Here is a 13,634-nt window from a genome sequence, read left to right as displayed (position 1 = left end):
CAGAGTCGAGAGGTTATCCTGGAGGTTATTCTTAAGCATTAAGTAGATATCACCTTGTTATTCAAGATGTAGTGGAGAGGCTGGAGGGAACTGCCTGAAAATATAGAGCTGTGTTCCAGTAGCCATGTTTCTTGGTGATGATTGTATGATGATATAGCTTTCACAGTGTAACTGTGTGATTAAGAAAACCTTGTGTCTGATGCTCCCTTTATCTACTGTGTCAACAGACGAGTAAAACATATGGAATAAGAATAAATAATAGGGGGAACAAATGTTAAAATAAATTTAGTTTGAAATGCTAGTGATCAATGAAAGGGAGGGGTCAGGGGTATGGTATGTATAACTTTTTTGTTTTCTGTTTTCGTTTTATTTCTTTTTCTGTTGTCTTTTATTTCTTTTTCTGAATTGATGCAAATGTTCTAAGAAATGATCATGATGATGAATATGCAACTATGTGATGTATTGTGAATTACTGATTATGTGTGTAGAACGGAATGATCATATGTTAAGCATTTTTGTTTCTTTCTTGTCATGTTTTTAAAAAAAATTTTTTAATTAATAAAAAAATTTAAAAAAAAAATGGCTTTTCTGGGGTACATAATACTTTCAAACAGGCAGACAAGATTTCAGATGATTCCAGGTTCCAACCTTTGAGTTGTCCCAGCTGAGGTCAAGTGAAATAGAGATGAGCTGTTCCTACGGAGCCCTGCCCAAAAGGCAGATTTATGAGAATAAATGATGTTGTTTTAAGCCACTAAGTTTTGGGGTAGTTTTTAATTTATTTTTTTATCTGTAGCACATAGATATATATTTTTAAAAATTTTCATTAATAAAACCAACATACAATATGAACATTCTTTTTTATCACATAGTTGTATATTCATCATCATGATCATTTATTAGAACATTTGCATCAATTCAGAAAAAGAAATAAAAAGAAAACAAATAAATCCATCCATACCATACCCCTTACCCATCCCTTTCATTGATCACTAGCATTTCAATCTACTAAATTTATTTTAACATTTGTTCCCCCTATATATTTATTTATTTTTAATCCATAAGTTTTACTCTTCTGTCCATAAGGTCGATAAAAGAAGCATCAGACACAAGGTTTTCATAATCACACAGTCACATTGCGAAAGCTATATCATACAATCATCTTCAAGAAACACGGCTACTGGAACACAGCTCTACATTTTCAGGCAGTTCCCTCCAGCCTCTCTTTTACGCCTTAACTAAAAAGGTGATATCTATTTATTTAATGTGTAAGAATAACCTCCAGGATAACCTCTCGACTCTGTTTGGAATCTCTCAGCCATTGACATTGTATCTTGTCTCATTTCTCTCTTCCCCCTTTCAGTTGAGAAGGTTTTCTCAATCCCTTGGTGCTGAGTCTCAGCTCATTCTAGGATTTCTGTTCCGCATTGCCAGGAAGGTCCACACCCCTGGGAGTCATGGCCCACCCAGAGAGGTTTTTAAAATTTTTAAGCATTTTAAAATTAACATATATGCAGAAAACTGATAAATTTCAAAGTACAGTTTAACAAGTAGAGTAAATTTCAAAATATAGTATGGGTTACAGTTCCTGAATTTCAGGAATTTTCCTCTGGCTATTCCAATACACCAGAGACCAAAAGAAAACATATAGAAAATGATTCAGCAATCACGAACATTTGTTAAATTCCAGTTTCTCTGTTACAGCTCCTTCTTATCATTTGATCATCCTCCTCAATATTCAGGGATATTTGGGCAATGACCATTCTAACTGTTTCATGTTGAAAAGAGGTGTTGGAATTATGGGGTAGGGAAATGCAACTAGTTGATGTTCTGGGAGAGACCAGTATCTCTAAGTTTTAGAGCTTATCTGGCATAGGTACAAGCTGAAGGTTTTAAGTTTCTGAGAAATAAACCTAAGCAAAACTTTTATAGAGTCTTAGATAGAGCCCTGTGTTTTCTTTACAATTTTCAGGAATACTGTAGGTTGGGGCTGGGTGTACCATGGCAATTTGTAATATCTGAAGCTTGCATAAGAGTAACCTCCAGAGTGACCTCTTGACTCTATTTGTAATTTGGGGATAGTTTTATATACAGCATTATATGGGCTCTGGATCTTTGAACTGATTCAAGTCTGGAAAGGGTTGAGGAGCTCTGACTCTCTATTGTGCTGACTGGAGTCAAACTTTTGTTCACCTGACCTTGAGCTTTTCTGCTTATACAAATCAAGTAAGACTTTAGTTGGTTGCCCATCTCTTTTAATTCTAGGGTTACTATGACCTTTTAGCCAATGTCAAAACTCTCTGCTTACACCATGTTGATTAACATTTTGGTTCTGCTGTTCATTATGGAAACCATGCCAACCTTATTTTTCATGATTAAATATTATCACTTAGGCTCTGCTTTCCTGGGATTTCATCTTCCCTTTTAAATTCAGGGCTCCAGTTGAATGCTATTGTCATCATTCCTGGCTTATAGAGAATAACCGCTATACAGAATAACCACGTCTTCAAGGATTCAAGTGTAATGCTCACCAAAGTATTTCTCAAAGCCTTTGTGAAGGGAACATCCTATGGACCCTCCCATGGGTCGTAGAGGGTGGGTGAACAAATCTTACATAATAAATATACTCTAGCATCCCAATTTCCCTAAGTTTTTGGATCCCTTCCTCTACAGTATGCCAAGGAAGTTTTGGTATCTCAAGCTCAATCATTGTAGACACATTTGGGTTTAGGATTCAGTTAACCAAGCAACTCAGTGAAAAACTGAAGTCCCAGGTGTGCTGAATTGAAAGGATGTACCGTAGAAAAGCCATGTTCTAATCCTGATCCACCTCATGGGGGCAGCCTTTTCTGTTCATCCCTGTTCAGTTCTATAGGTTGAAAACTTGATTAGATTAACTCCACAGAGCTGTGACTCACCTGCTTGTGGGTATTAACCTTGATTAGATGGAGATGTAACTCACTCCATTGCAGGTGGGACTTGATTACTTTAATGGACCCCTTTAAAAGAGGAAGAATTTTGGAAAAGGCTTGAGACCCAAGAGAGCCACAAGGCCACAAAAGAGCCACAAGAGAACCACAAGAGAGCCACAAGAGCTTACACAGCTGGAGACATTTGGAGATGAAGAAGGAATAGGTGCCTGGGAGAGCTTCATGAAACAAGAAGCCTGGAGAGGAAGCTGGCAGATGTCACCATGTTCATCTGTGCTGTTCCAGTTGAGGGAGAGATCCTGAACTTCATCTGCCTTTCTTGAGTGAAGGTAACCTCTTGCTGGTGCATTAATTTGGACATTTTTATAGACTTGCTTTAATTGGGACAATTTAATGGCCTTAGAACTGTAAATTTGCAACTTAATAAACTCCCCTTTTTAAAAGTCGTTCCATTTCTGGTATATCGTATTCTAGCAGTTAGCAAACAGAACACCTTGTCTATGACATCTTTCAGTTTGGAGTCTGAATTTAAACACATAGTAGAGGAATTCCAAAGCTGAGATATTAATGTAAAATGTAGTCCCTGGAATAGTGAAATCCCTGGGGCACCTTCCAGAAGCAAATATAAGACTTTAATAGTAATGCTTCCACAATCCAGGGCCCATGGGACTGCTGAAGATGAGCTCACCATTCAAAATCACAAAGAGCATGAAGAAACACCTTAAAGAAGATGGAGCATATAGGATTAGTATTCCAAGAACCTGAGAAAATTGGAATTACTGAAAAAGAATAAAAGAAAAGAGCAGGATACCATGATAGTAGAAAAAGTAGATTTGAAAAGTACTACTTTGAATTTATAGAAATGAAAAATTTAAAAAAACCACACTAGCCATTGAAATAAAGATACCCAGTAAATAGGTTAAATTGCAGATTAGGCGCAGACAGAGAAAATTTATGCTGAAATTATCTTATGTGCAAGTCATAATGGTAAAGCAATAGAAAATATGAAAGAGAGGGAAGTAGAGTGAGAAAGTCCAACACACATCTAATAGGTATCTCAGAAAGGCTTGCATGGTGAGAACAGGGAGAGGTAATATTCAAAGAGATAGTTTCTGAGAGTTTTCTAGGACTGATGAAAGACATGAACCTTCATATTGAAAGTGGACAAGGAAAAAAAATTAAAGCTCTACCCCCATATCTAAAAGAAAATGGACAAGGAGTCCTCTGAAGGATAAAAATAAGTAAATCTACATTTATACAATGGGTAAAATTGCAGGAAACCCAAAGCAAGAACTTTTAATAACAACCAGGCATAAATAGACAAATGACCTACAAAAAAACAATGACTATGCTGATAGTGGCCTTAGTAACAACAGAGGCCAGAAGACAATGGAACGGCATAATAAATAATCAGGAATTCTATAGCCAGCTAAGAGTGAGGGGGGAAGAAGTTATGTTCAGACAAACAAAGACTAAGACTTGAGAAGCCACAGACCCTTGCTGAAAGTATAGCTAAGGGATGTATCTCATTAAGATGGAATTTAAGCCCAGAAGGAAGAAGTAGATTGTGTAAGAAGTAATTGTGAGGCATAATTTGGTAATTATCTAAATAATTCTAAATAAGTATTGACTGTATTTTAAAAAAAAGGCAGCAATTAAGTAGAGCCAGTTTTGGGGATTCAAAAATAAGGTGGAACCAATGTATTAGACAAGAACTACTTGGAAAATGTTAGCATTTCCAATTGAATTGAAGATAAAAGGTTCATAGGTCCCTTTATCATTGAGGTGGGGAGAAATGACACTGTTGAACTTGAAATGCCATTAAGTATTCGTATCAAAATATGGTTGAAGCAGCTAAAATGATATAAATAAAATGTGTGACTTTGAAATCAGTGGAAAAAAATCTTAAAAGATCCTGAATAATCCAGTAGAAAGCAGGAAAGAAGAGAAAAAAAGCAAAGAAAAAGAATAAACAGAAAAAAATAGGGTGATAGAAGGAAAACTCTATTCTTCAATTGTCAAAATGCATGTAAATGGATTTCTCCATTTAAAAGAAATTCTTAGACTTGATTAAAAACAACTCAGATCCAGCTTTGTGCTTTCAACAATGGTGCATCTAATCCATAAGGACTTTGAAAGTCAAAAGGAATGGATAAAGGCAAAACTCTATACCTACTAACCAAAAGAAAGCCAGTATAGCAGTGTTATAATTAATGATGAAGAGGGCCTTTACATAATTTTATTATCCTTCAGAGGACTCCTTGTCCATTTTAAGGATGATTCAGCCACCATCATGATTGCAAATATATATAGAGAAATATAATTATAAGAAGAAATTGAAACATTTATAGTGTTAGTGGGAAATTTTAGCATAGATTTCTGGAAAATAAGAGATCTAGTAGACAAAAATGTTGCTAAGGATGCAGAAGGTTTGAATAACATTTATCAATCTCGATTGGATGGATATATAGAGAATCTTATATTGGTCATTTAAATGTATATTCTTTCAAGCGGACATGGGACATTTATAGAAACTGATCACTTACTAGCCCCAGCAAGTTTCAACAAATACCAAAGAACTGCTATCAGACAGACTGCCTTCTCAAATTACAGTACGATAAAATTAAAAAGGCAAAAACCAAGGAAGGTTACTCCCATGATTTCTCATCCACACTCGGGGCATCAGGAGAATTGGGCACAGAACCCAGGTTTGTAGTCAGTCACCACCGTGGTGGGCAGATACCCTCCATCATTCCTGAAATCCCTGGAAGCTGTAACTCAGCAGCACATTAGCCAGCATGTGAGTTCTCCAGCAGCAGCAGCCGAGTCAATGGAAGAACTGAAGGTGACACTTCAGGACTCTTGTCTTTGACTGTCTTTGTTCCTCAGTATATTAGAGGGAGGTTAGGAATTTGGGAGCATTATCCAGGACTCTTGGTTGCAAGTGACAGTTAACCCTTCTCAGACTGGCTCAAATGATGGGCTGATACCACTGAAAGCTCGAGTGATGCTGGCTTCAGATGTGTTTGGGTTTGAGCGTTTCAAACAAGATCATCAGGACTTTGCGTCTCTCTCCCTTAGCACTGCTGTCCTCTGAGCTGTCTTCGTTCTCAGGCATGGGCTCCCCACCAACAGCAGAGATGGTTGTCTGCAGATCTAGGCTTCCATCCAATCAGCTTCTGATCCCCAGAGGAAAGATAATGCTGCTTTTTTTGCATAGTTTCAGCAAAAATTTCAGGGTTGAATCTCATTGTACTGTCTTGTGTCCATCCCTGAACCAATCAGTGTGGCCAGAGGCTTGGTCATGGGCTCATCCCTGGAGTGAAGGGAGAGCAATTTCCTAAGATGTACAGATTATCAGGGAGGCAGTAAGCACCCTACACGCGGTTGCTGAGACTCCCCTCCTCTCCACCCTGTGCTTCCTGGGCCTGGGATGCAGACAGGAATTTGAATCTTACATTGCTCACCCTCTGTGAGAGGCAGACAAGAACACAAGTCAGCACACTGCTAGCCAGACCATTGCAAAGGCTGCAACAGAAGCCAAGCGCTGTCTGAGCCCAAAGAAGGTGGCAGTTAAAACTGCTTGGGGTGGGGGGGCCACAGTGGCTCAGCAGGCAAGAATGCTTGGCTGCCATGCCAGAGGACCCGGGTTCGATTCCTGGTGCTTGTCAATGTTAAAAAAAAAAAAAGCTACCTGGGGGGTGGGGGGACTGCTCAGAGGAGGTGATACTGAGCTGGCTGGCATTTCTCTCTTTTCTTTACTTTCTACCTGCCAAGTGTGCTCATGGGCAACCATGGCCTGTGGGCACCCCAGAGCTGATCTGGGGAGCGGGACCTGAACCTTCACTGCACCTGAGGGAAAATGGTGAGCCTCGGATGCAGCAGCTGCAAATCTGATTACGGAAAACTGAATGGCTTCTAAGGACTCCTTGAGGAGCCTGGCTCTGCACATCAGCATATGGAAATTTAATAACCGTGCTTGATGTAACCCTCCATCTCTGTACCACTCCAGAGAGAAAATTAGTCTTGGTGTTTGCGATTTTACAGACATTAGGGAACTGGTGCAAACAATCCTGGGTCAGGAGTGGACAGATCTGAGGTGACAACAGCTTCGTAGCTTGGTTGGGTCATTGATGGCATCATAGAATGTGAGAGTTTGAAGGCCTTAGAGGTGATTCAGGCCAAGAATTCTTCACTGGGCATTCTGCAAAGGCTCCTAAATTGTCGGTATGATAATACCTCTGTATGTGTGCATCCGTGCGCACATTCCCTGGGGAGTGGGTTTATTGCTTTCATTTGTTTCACAAAGGGATGTCTGACCACTAAAATACTCAGGGCCCCAGCCTGGGGCCGTGCTAGCAGGAAACGGAGCCCGAGGGGAAGGTGTGCCCGAGGAAGCCCACGGGTCAGTGTCCAGCTGCTGCTCAACCCCAGGTCTTCAGATCTGCTAACCCAGGGAGTCCCGGACCTAACTGAGCATTACAACCCCCCAGGGACTTGTTAAACACCCACTTCCTGGGCTGGCCTAGGACCCACTGAATCAGAGTATGGGGGTGAATCTGGGGTCTAGGGGCAGTCATGTGACCTTTTTGGGCCTCATCTCGTGTTCTACAAGATGAGAGTCACAGCCCCTGCTCTGCCCTCCTTGCAGGGTCGGGTAAGGACGGATGAAGAGTGCAGGTAAACCAGCATTGCCAGGAGCTTCAAAGGTTTAAGGAGGCCCTGTTTCCCTCTGGGGCACATTGCGAGGAGGACCAGATTTAGATCTGTACTGTCCCCCATGCGGGCTAGTAACATGGGAACCTACCCATCAGGGAGCATTCGGCATGTGTTCGGGGGAGAGTCCTGTGCTGCCTGGGGAAGGGCAGAGGAAGGCTGCTGGTGGCTGTCCATCTCACATCCCCCAAACTCTAAACCCAAACCCATGGCTGCCCTCCGTGTTCACCCAGTTTGTCCCTTGAAATAGCAAATAGCAACTTTGAAGTTTTTTTTTTTTTTGCATGGGAGGCACTGGGAATCGAACCCAGGTCTCCGGCATGGCAGGCGAGAATTCTGCCCCTGAGCCACTGTGGCACCACCCATTCCTTTTGATTTTGAAGGCAGAGGCCAAAGTCTTCCAGCTGTGGTTCACATGGTTTGGGGAGCCACCTCATGTTAAATTTTAATGATCTGCTTGTTAGCCTGGTGGAACATAAGCTCCATGAAGGCAGGGAGTCAAGGGCTCATTCATACGGCAGCCCCTTTGCCCAGGGCAGTGTGGGCACTCAGGACATATTTGCTGGATGGGTGAATTTGGATGACAGCAGGCCAGTTTGGCCTGGAGAGAGCAGGCTGCAGCAAGGAGACAGAGGTCAGCCAGTGGCCCTGGGAGACTCTCTGTGGGAGATGCGGGCCCCGGGCCTTCCCACAGGCAGGGCCCTGGGAGGTCCAGGCTCCACTGCACCCCGCCCCTCCATTTAAATTCAGGGGCATATGAATAACAGTGATCGAACTGACTAGAAAATGGTTAAAGTCAGAAGTGGGTGGTGGGTATTTGGTGAAGATGATGATGGTAGTTTGTGGCCTGAGCCTGACATATATCGAGGTCCGTGGTTCTTTGTTGTGTTGTACGTTGGCCATAGCCATTGGTTGACCCTTGGGGTCACTGTCCAGTCTAAGGAGCCCCTAGAATCTCACTTCTCTGCAGTTCCAGAATATCAGGAAAGTCTGTTCTTAGAGAGGTGGGGAGGTAGGAGCTGGAAGCTCAAAACTCGACAGTAGGGGTGGTTGGAAGGTTCATTTGTCTGAAAACTTGGTCTTGGCTGTGTTAAAGTCTCCCCTCCCAGACACGGAGCCCTGCCTCTGGTAGGAGAAGATATTTGCCCTTTTGGTGTGTGAGATTAGGAGCTGTGCTACAAGCCTTAAAAGATGAGTCTTCTGGAGGAGAATGAGGCAAAACATAAATTTTAATTCAAACAGATTTTATTAAGTCAGTTGCTACATGGCTTTTTGTTTGGCTTCTACGGCTTTAGGATGTCTGTGATTTAATGAGGATATGCTCCCTTGGGATTTGGCTCCCTGAGCCTTTTGCGGGGCAAGAGGGAAGTTGGAGTAATTGTGTGTTTTTGTTCTTTGGTCTTCTTTTTAATGTTTTCTCAAATACATGGAAGGAAGATGACTCCAAAGTGATGAGTTCAGTGGTTCAGCTGCCCTCACTGCAGGATGAACCAGGGGAGGGTCATAAGGAGGACAGCCTGGTGTCAGGATAACAGTAGCAAAGACAACAAGGTAACGGCAGCTAGCATGTATTATGTGCCAGGAGTTATATTCCACTTTAAGAGTATGGATTGTATTTAATTCTCGTAATAGTCCCATGAAGTAGAGACTATTATTTTCCTTCTTTTTTTTTTTTTAATTTTTTTTTTAACATGGGCAGGCACTGGGAATCGAACCCAGGTCCTCTGGCATGCAAGAATGCTTGCCTGCTGAGCCACCGTGGCCCGCCCTATTATCCTTCTTTTATCAATGGGGAAACAGAGGTACAGAGAAGTAACATGTCAGGGCGAGGAGTCAACACTTAACACTCAGACCAACTGCCTTCAGAAATGGCACAGACCCTTCAAGGGCACCTCGGAGGCCTGGTCTCCCTCCTGCCTTGGATGGTTCTAACTACCCTGGGAGGAGCCTGTGGTGGGTAATTTCTTCTGTCATCATGGCTGGGTTATGCTGTCCAGTCATTTGATCAAATACTGGCCTAGATGTTACTATGGGGGTCTCCTGCAGATGGAATTAACATCTACGATCTATTGACCTCAGGTAACCCCCCATAAGGTGGGTGGGCCTCATCCAATCTGTTGGAGGTCTTAAGAGCAAGAACTGAGGGTGCCAGGGATCAGAAGAATTTCTCCCTCAAGACTTCAACATCACCTCTACCAGAATTTCCAGCCTGTGGCCTACACTACAGAATTTGGACTTGCCAACCCGACAACTGTGTGAGCCAATTCTTTATAATAAATCTCTTAATTGTATATATATATAGGGTGCCAGTTTGAAACCATTGTGTACCCCAGAAAAGCCATGTTCTTTAATTCTCATTCAGTATTGCTGGGTGGGATTTTTTTTTATTGTTTCCATGGAGATGTGACCCACCCAGTTATGGGTGGTACCCTTTTGATTAGGTGGTTTCCGTGGAGATGTGTCTCCACCCATTCAAGGTGGGGTTGCTTACTGGAGCCCTTTAAGAAGGAACCATTTTGGAAAAAGAGCTGACACAGCAGGAGACCTTTGGAGATGCAAAAAGACAATGCCCCCATGGAAGATGTTTGAAACAAGAAGCCAGAGAGTCCAACCCCCAGATGCCAGCCACATGCCTTCCCAGCTGACAGAGGTGTTCCAGACCCATCAGCCTTTCTTGAATTAAGTTATCTTTACCTGGATGCCTCAGTTTGCACATTTTTATAGGTTTAGAACTGTAAACTTGCACCTAGTTAAATTTCCTTTTTAAAAGCCATTCCATTTCTGGTATTTTGCTTTCTGGCAGCATTAGCAAACCAACACATATACATAACCATATAAACTGTTGATTCTGTTTCTCTGCAGAACTTTGACCGATACAAGCCATTCTACTGTTTGTCAAATGGAGACCCTGGCTCTGCCTTTAGGACTGGTGTGACAACCAGATGAGATCAGAAATATGAAGTGACTCATCTGTGCTGGCTCTCGAATTTGGTAGCTCGTTCATTGTTAAGAATAAGCAACAATTGTACTTTTAATGGGATAGCAGCCAGATCTGGTTCAGGTCAGTGTGCCCTTTCCAGAGGCCTGGGCTTGGTCACGGGAGGAACTGGAATGATAGTGACTTTGTCAGAAACAGAGTTCTTGCCCAGGCCTGGGGCAGAGGAGGGAGGCAGACTAAAGCACCTGTGAACCACAGTGGACACACACCTAGGTGTGACCACCCCTTGCAGAGCATCGGGGTGGGATGGGGCCACATGGGGAAAGGCACAGGTGGTCAGAGGAGCTCATGTACAGGGTCTGCAGGGGGGAAGCTGGGCTGCAAATACGAGATGGGAGAGGCTGGGAGAGGCAGATGGTGAGCATCTCCCCCCAGGTGGGAGCCCTTCCTCCACCACCTGCTCCTCTTGAGTGCATGTGGCTGCACCACATGTATGCCCTTTAGGCGACACTGCCCACTCCTGCAGCTGGTGTCTGGAGTCCTCACCGAGCCCTGGAACCTTTGGCAGTTCAGGGAACATGGGGGAGACCCTGGAGTGGGTAGAACAAAAGGGCTGGCCTGGGGGAGGTGTCTATGTAGGTGCTCAGGAGACCCCACCAGGGCTCCTTTCTACTTGGCAGGTGTTAAAGTGGCCCAGGGCAGTGGTTCTCAACTTGGGGCAATTTTGCCTCTCTCACCCTTGCCAGGGCACATTTGGCAATGTCTGTGGGCATGTTTGGTTGTCACAACCGGGAAGAAGACCATTGTTGGCATCTAGTGAGTACTGGCCAGAGGAGCTGCTGACTACTGTACATGGAGAGAACAGCCCCCATATGGAATTATCTGGCCCAAAATGTCTTCAGTGCTGAGGACAAGAGACCCTGACCCAGGGGTCTTGATGGCTTGAAGAGCCTTGTTGTAACAGGAGAAGGAAACAGCAGGGACCTAGTCACTAGCTGGAATGGGGACGACTCGGAAAATGGTAGCAGAGGACAGCTGGGGCCCATTATTACATACATGCCTTAGTACCACCTGGAGCTTAGAAGTGACCCAAAGGGGAAGGGGGATGGGAAGCTCTCAACTAATTAAGTTTACACCTTCAGGTGAAAAGGGGGCTTACAACAGAAACTAGATCAGTTGCGGTTTAAGTTATTCTGGGTTTATAAGTTGAGAAATACACCTGTGAGAGCAGTTAACCCAGGCTGAGGACTAATTATGTGCATCAACCCATTGGAAACACAGGATTAAATGGAAATATTATCCCCTTTTTATTTGGGGGAAGCTGAGGATGGTGCCCCCTTGCAGGGCCTTTGGCCATGGTTGACGGTGCTGGGCACATGTGGACTTGTGAAGAACCTTGTGCAGAAGTGCCAGGCCCCAGCCTCTGAGCACCAGTTTATCCAGGCCCATCTGTGGCCCAGGGGGTCAGGTCACAACCAGCAGCTCACTGATCCTACTTTGAAAGCTCACTGGGGTGGGAATAAAAAGATAATAATGAAAGTTGTGTCTTCAGCGGAGACTTGTGCCTTCCTTTGCCCCAGACTTGGGCACCCCTGGGCCATGAAGCTATAGATGGGGGCAGCCCCAGAGCCCTGCTCTCATCTGGACTCATCCTCCCCTCCCCTCCTCCCCCTCCCTTCCCCCTCCCCTCCTCCTCCCCTCCCCCCTCCCCAGAACCCAATGGGGCACCTTGGCGTGGCCTTGCAGGTAGAGGCGGTATATAGAGGTAAGAGGTTCTTGAGGTCCCCAAGGATGCCTTCTTGGCCACGTGCCCTCAAGGTTACATAATGATGATGGCTCAAGCTCCTACCCCACTCTCTGGCCAGCTGGACTGTGCCCCCCTCATGCCTCTCCTGCAGAGCGCATCACTGCACACCCCTGCCCTACGCCCCGTCCACATTTCTGCGGACACAGTTCTGTAGATAATGTAATTATGCACCTAAAGAGAGGTGCTAGAGGCCCCAAAGAAGGAGACCGCAGTGAGGGGGTGGGAGAGGCTTCCAGGGGTACCAGTGCCAGGCATTGCTGTCCGCTGGCTGCCAGGCCTCAGGAAAGCCATCTTACTTTCTCTGAACCTCAGTCACAGGAGCAAATAAGATGGAGGCGGCGGCGGCGGCTCCGGCCCCCCAGGCTGGTAGGAGGATAAAATGAGAGTGGAGCAGGTGGCGGGGGTGGAGTGGAAGGTCCCTCACCTGTCCTCCTCATTGTTGTCCTCTCCAGGTAATTCTGCTCCGTGATCAGCCCGGGGGGCTGGAGAGCCGGAGAGCCGGAGCGGCCCGGGGTGCAGTCGCGTGGCCTGAAGGGCGCCCCCTGGTGCCCATGCCCCGGATCAGCAGGCTTGTTTGGAAATGGCTTGGTGATGGAGCCCCCTTTCCTTCCAGTTCTTTCCCTGAGTCTACAAACTTTTCTTCCCCAAGTGGAGTTCCAGGTGAGATGTAAGGCAGGACTTCATATACTAAGTGCATCGCTTTTCCTGTGGACCAGGGTAGAATACGCACGGGAATTAATAAGTAAATTACTCACACTGCTTACTCTTAAGCCTGGGGAGCTATACTTTGCTTCCTGTTTTATGAAATATTTGTCTACCCCAAGATTATTAAAATATTCGATGACTTTCCACTTTCCATGGTCTATGCTTAAATTTTTTTTAAAAAACGTAAAGATTGAAGATTGGCTGCTGTGGAGTGAAATTCAATTTGGGGCAAAAAAAAATGGTAATAATATTTAATCTTTGTTTTCCTTAGCTGGCAGGTGGGGAAAATTGCCCCTCACCAGGTTGTGGCATTAAATGAGACACTGGTATAGAGTCCTCAGAAAAGGGCCAGGCGCTTAGAAGATAAAACTCAATAACTCTTATTATTGTTTTGGCCCCCCTCCCCTACCCCCCCACCCAAATTGTTTCTCTGGCCATCTAGTATTCCATTTGATTAGTGTGATTTATTTCCTTTGTCAGTGATGGTCATTTTGGTAATCTTTTGCCATCCACGCTGTGTAAACCTGCTCATAAATGT

General features: G+C 44.3%; 1 long non-coding RNA gene across 1 annotated transcript; it reads left to right on the top strand.

The window, feature by feature from the left end:
- The first annotated feature begins 4,218 nt into the window (after positions 1–4,218).
- Positions 4,219–13,232, top strand: LOC143653260 (uncharacterized). The gene is made up of 4 exons (XR_013161201.1): positions 4,219–4,527; positions 9,726–9,901; positions 10,509–10,707; positions 12,844–13,232. It is a non-coding gene; the product is annotated as an uncharacterized LOC143653260 (long non-coding RNA).
- The last annotated feature ends 402 nt before the right edge of the window (positions 13,233–13,634 follow it).

This window comes from Tamandua tetradactyla, chromosome 13 (genome assembly GCF_023851605.1).
Source record: "Tamandua tetradactyla isolate mTamTet1 chromosome 13, mTamTet1.pri, whole genome shotgun sequence".
NCBI lineage: Eukaryota > Metazoa > Chordata > Mammalia > Pilosa > Myrmecophagidae > Tamandua > Tamandua tetradactyla.
This window is presented reverse-complemented; position numbering and strand designations above follow the sequence as displayed.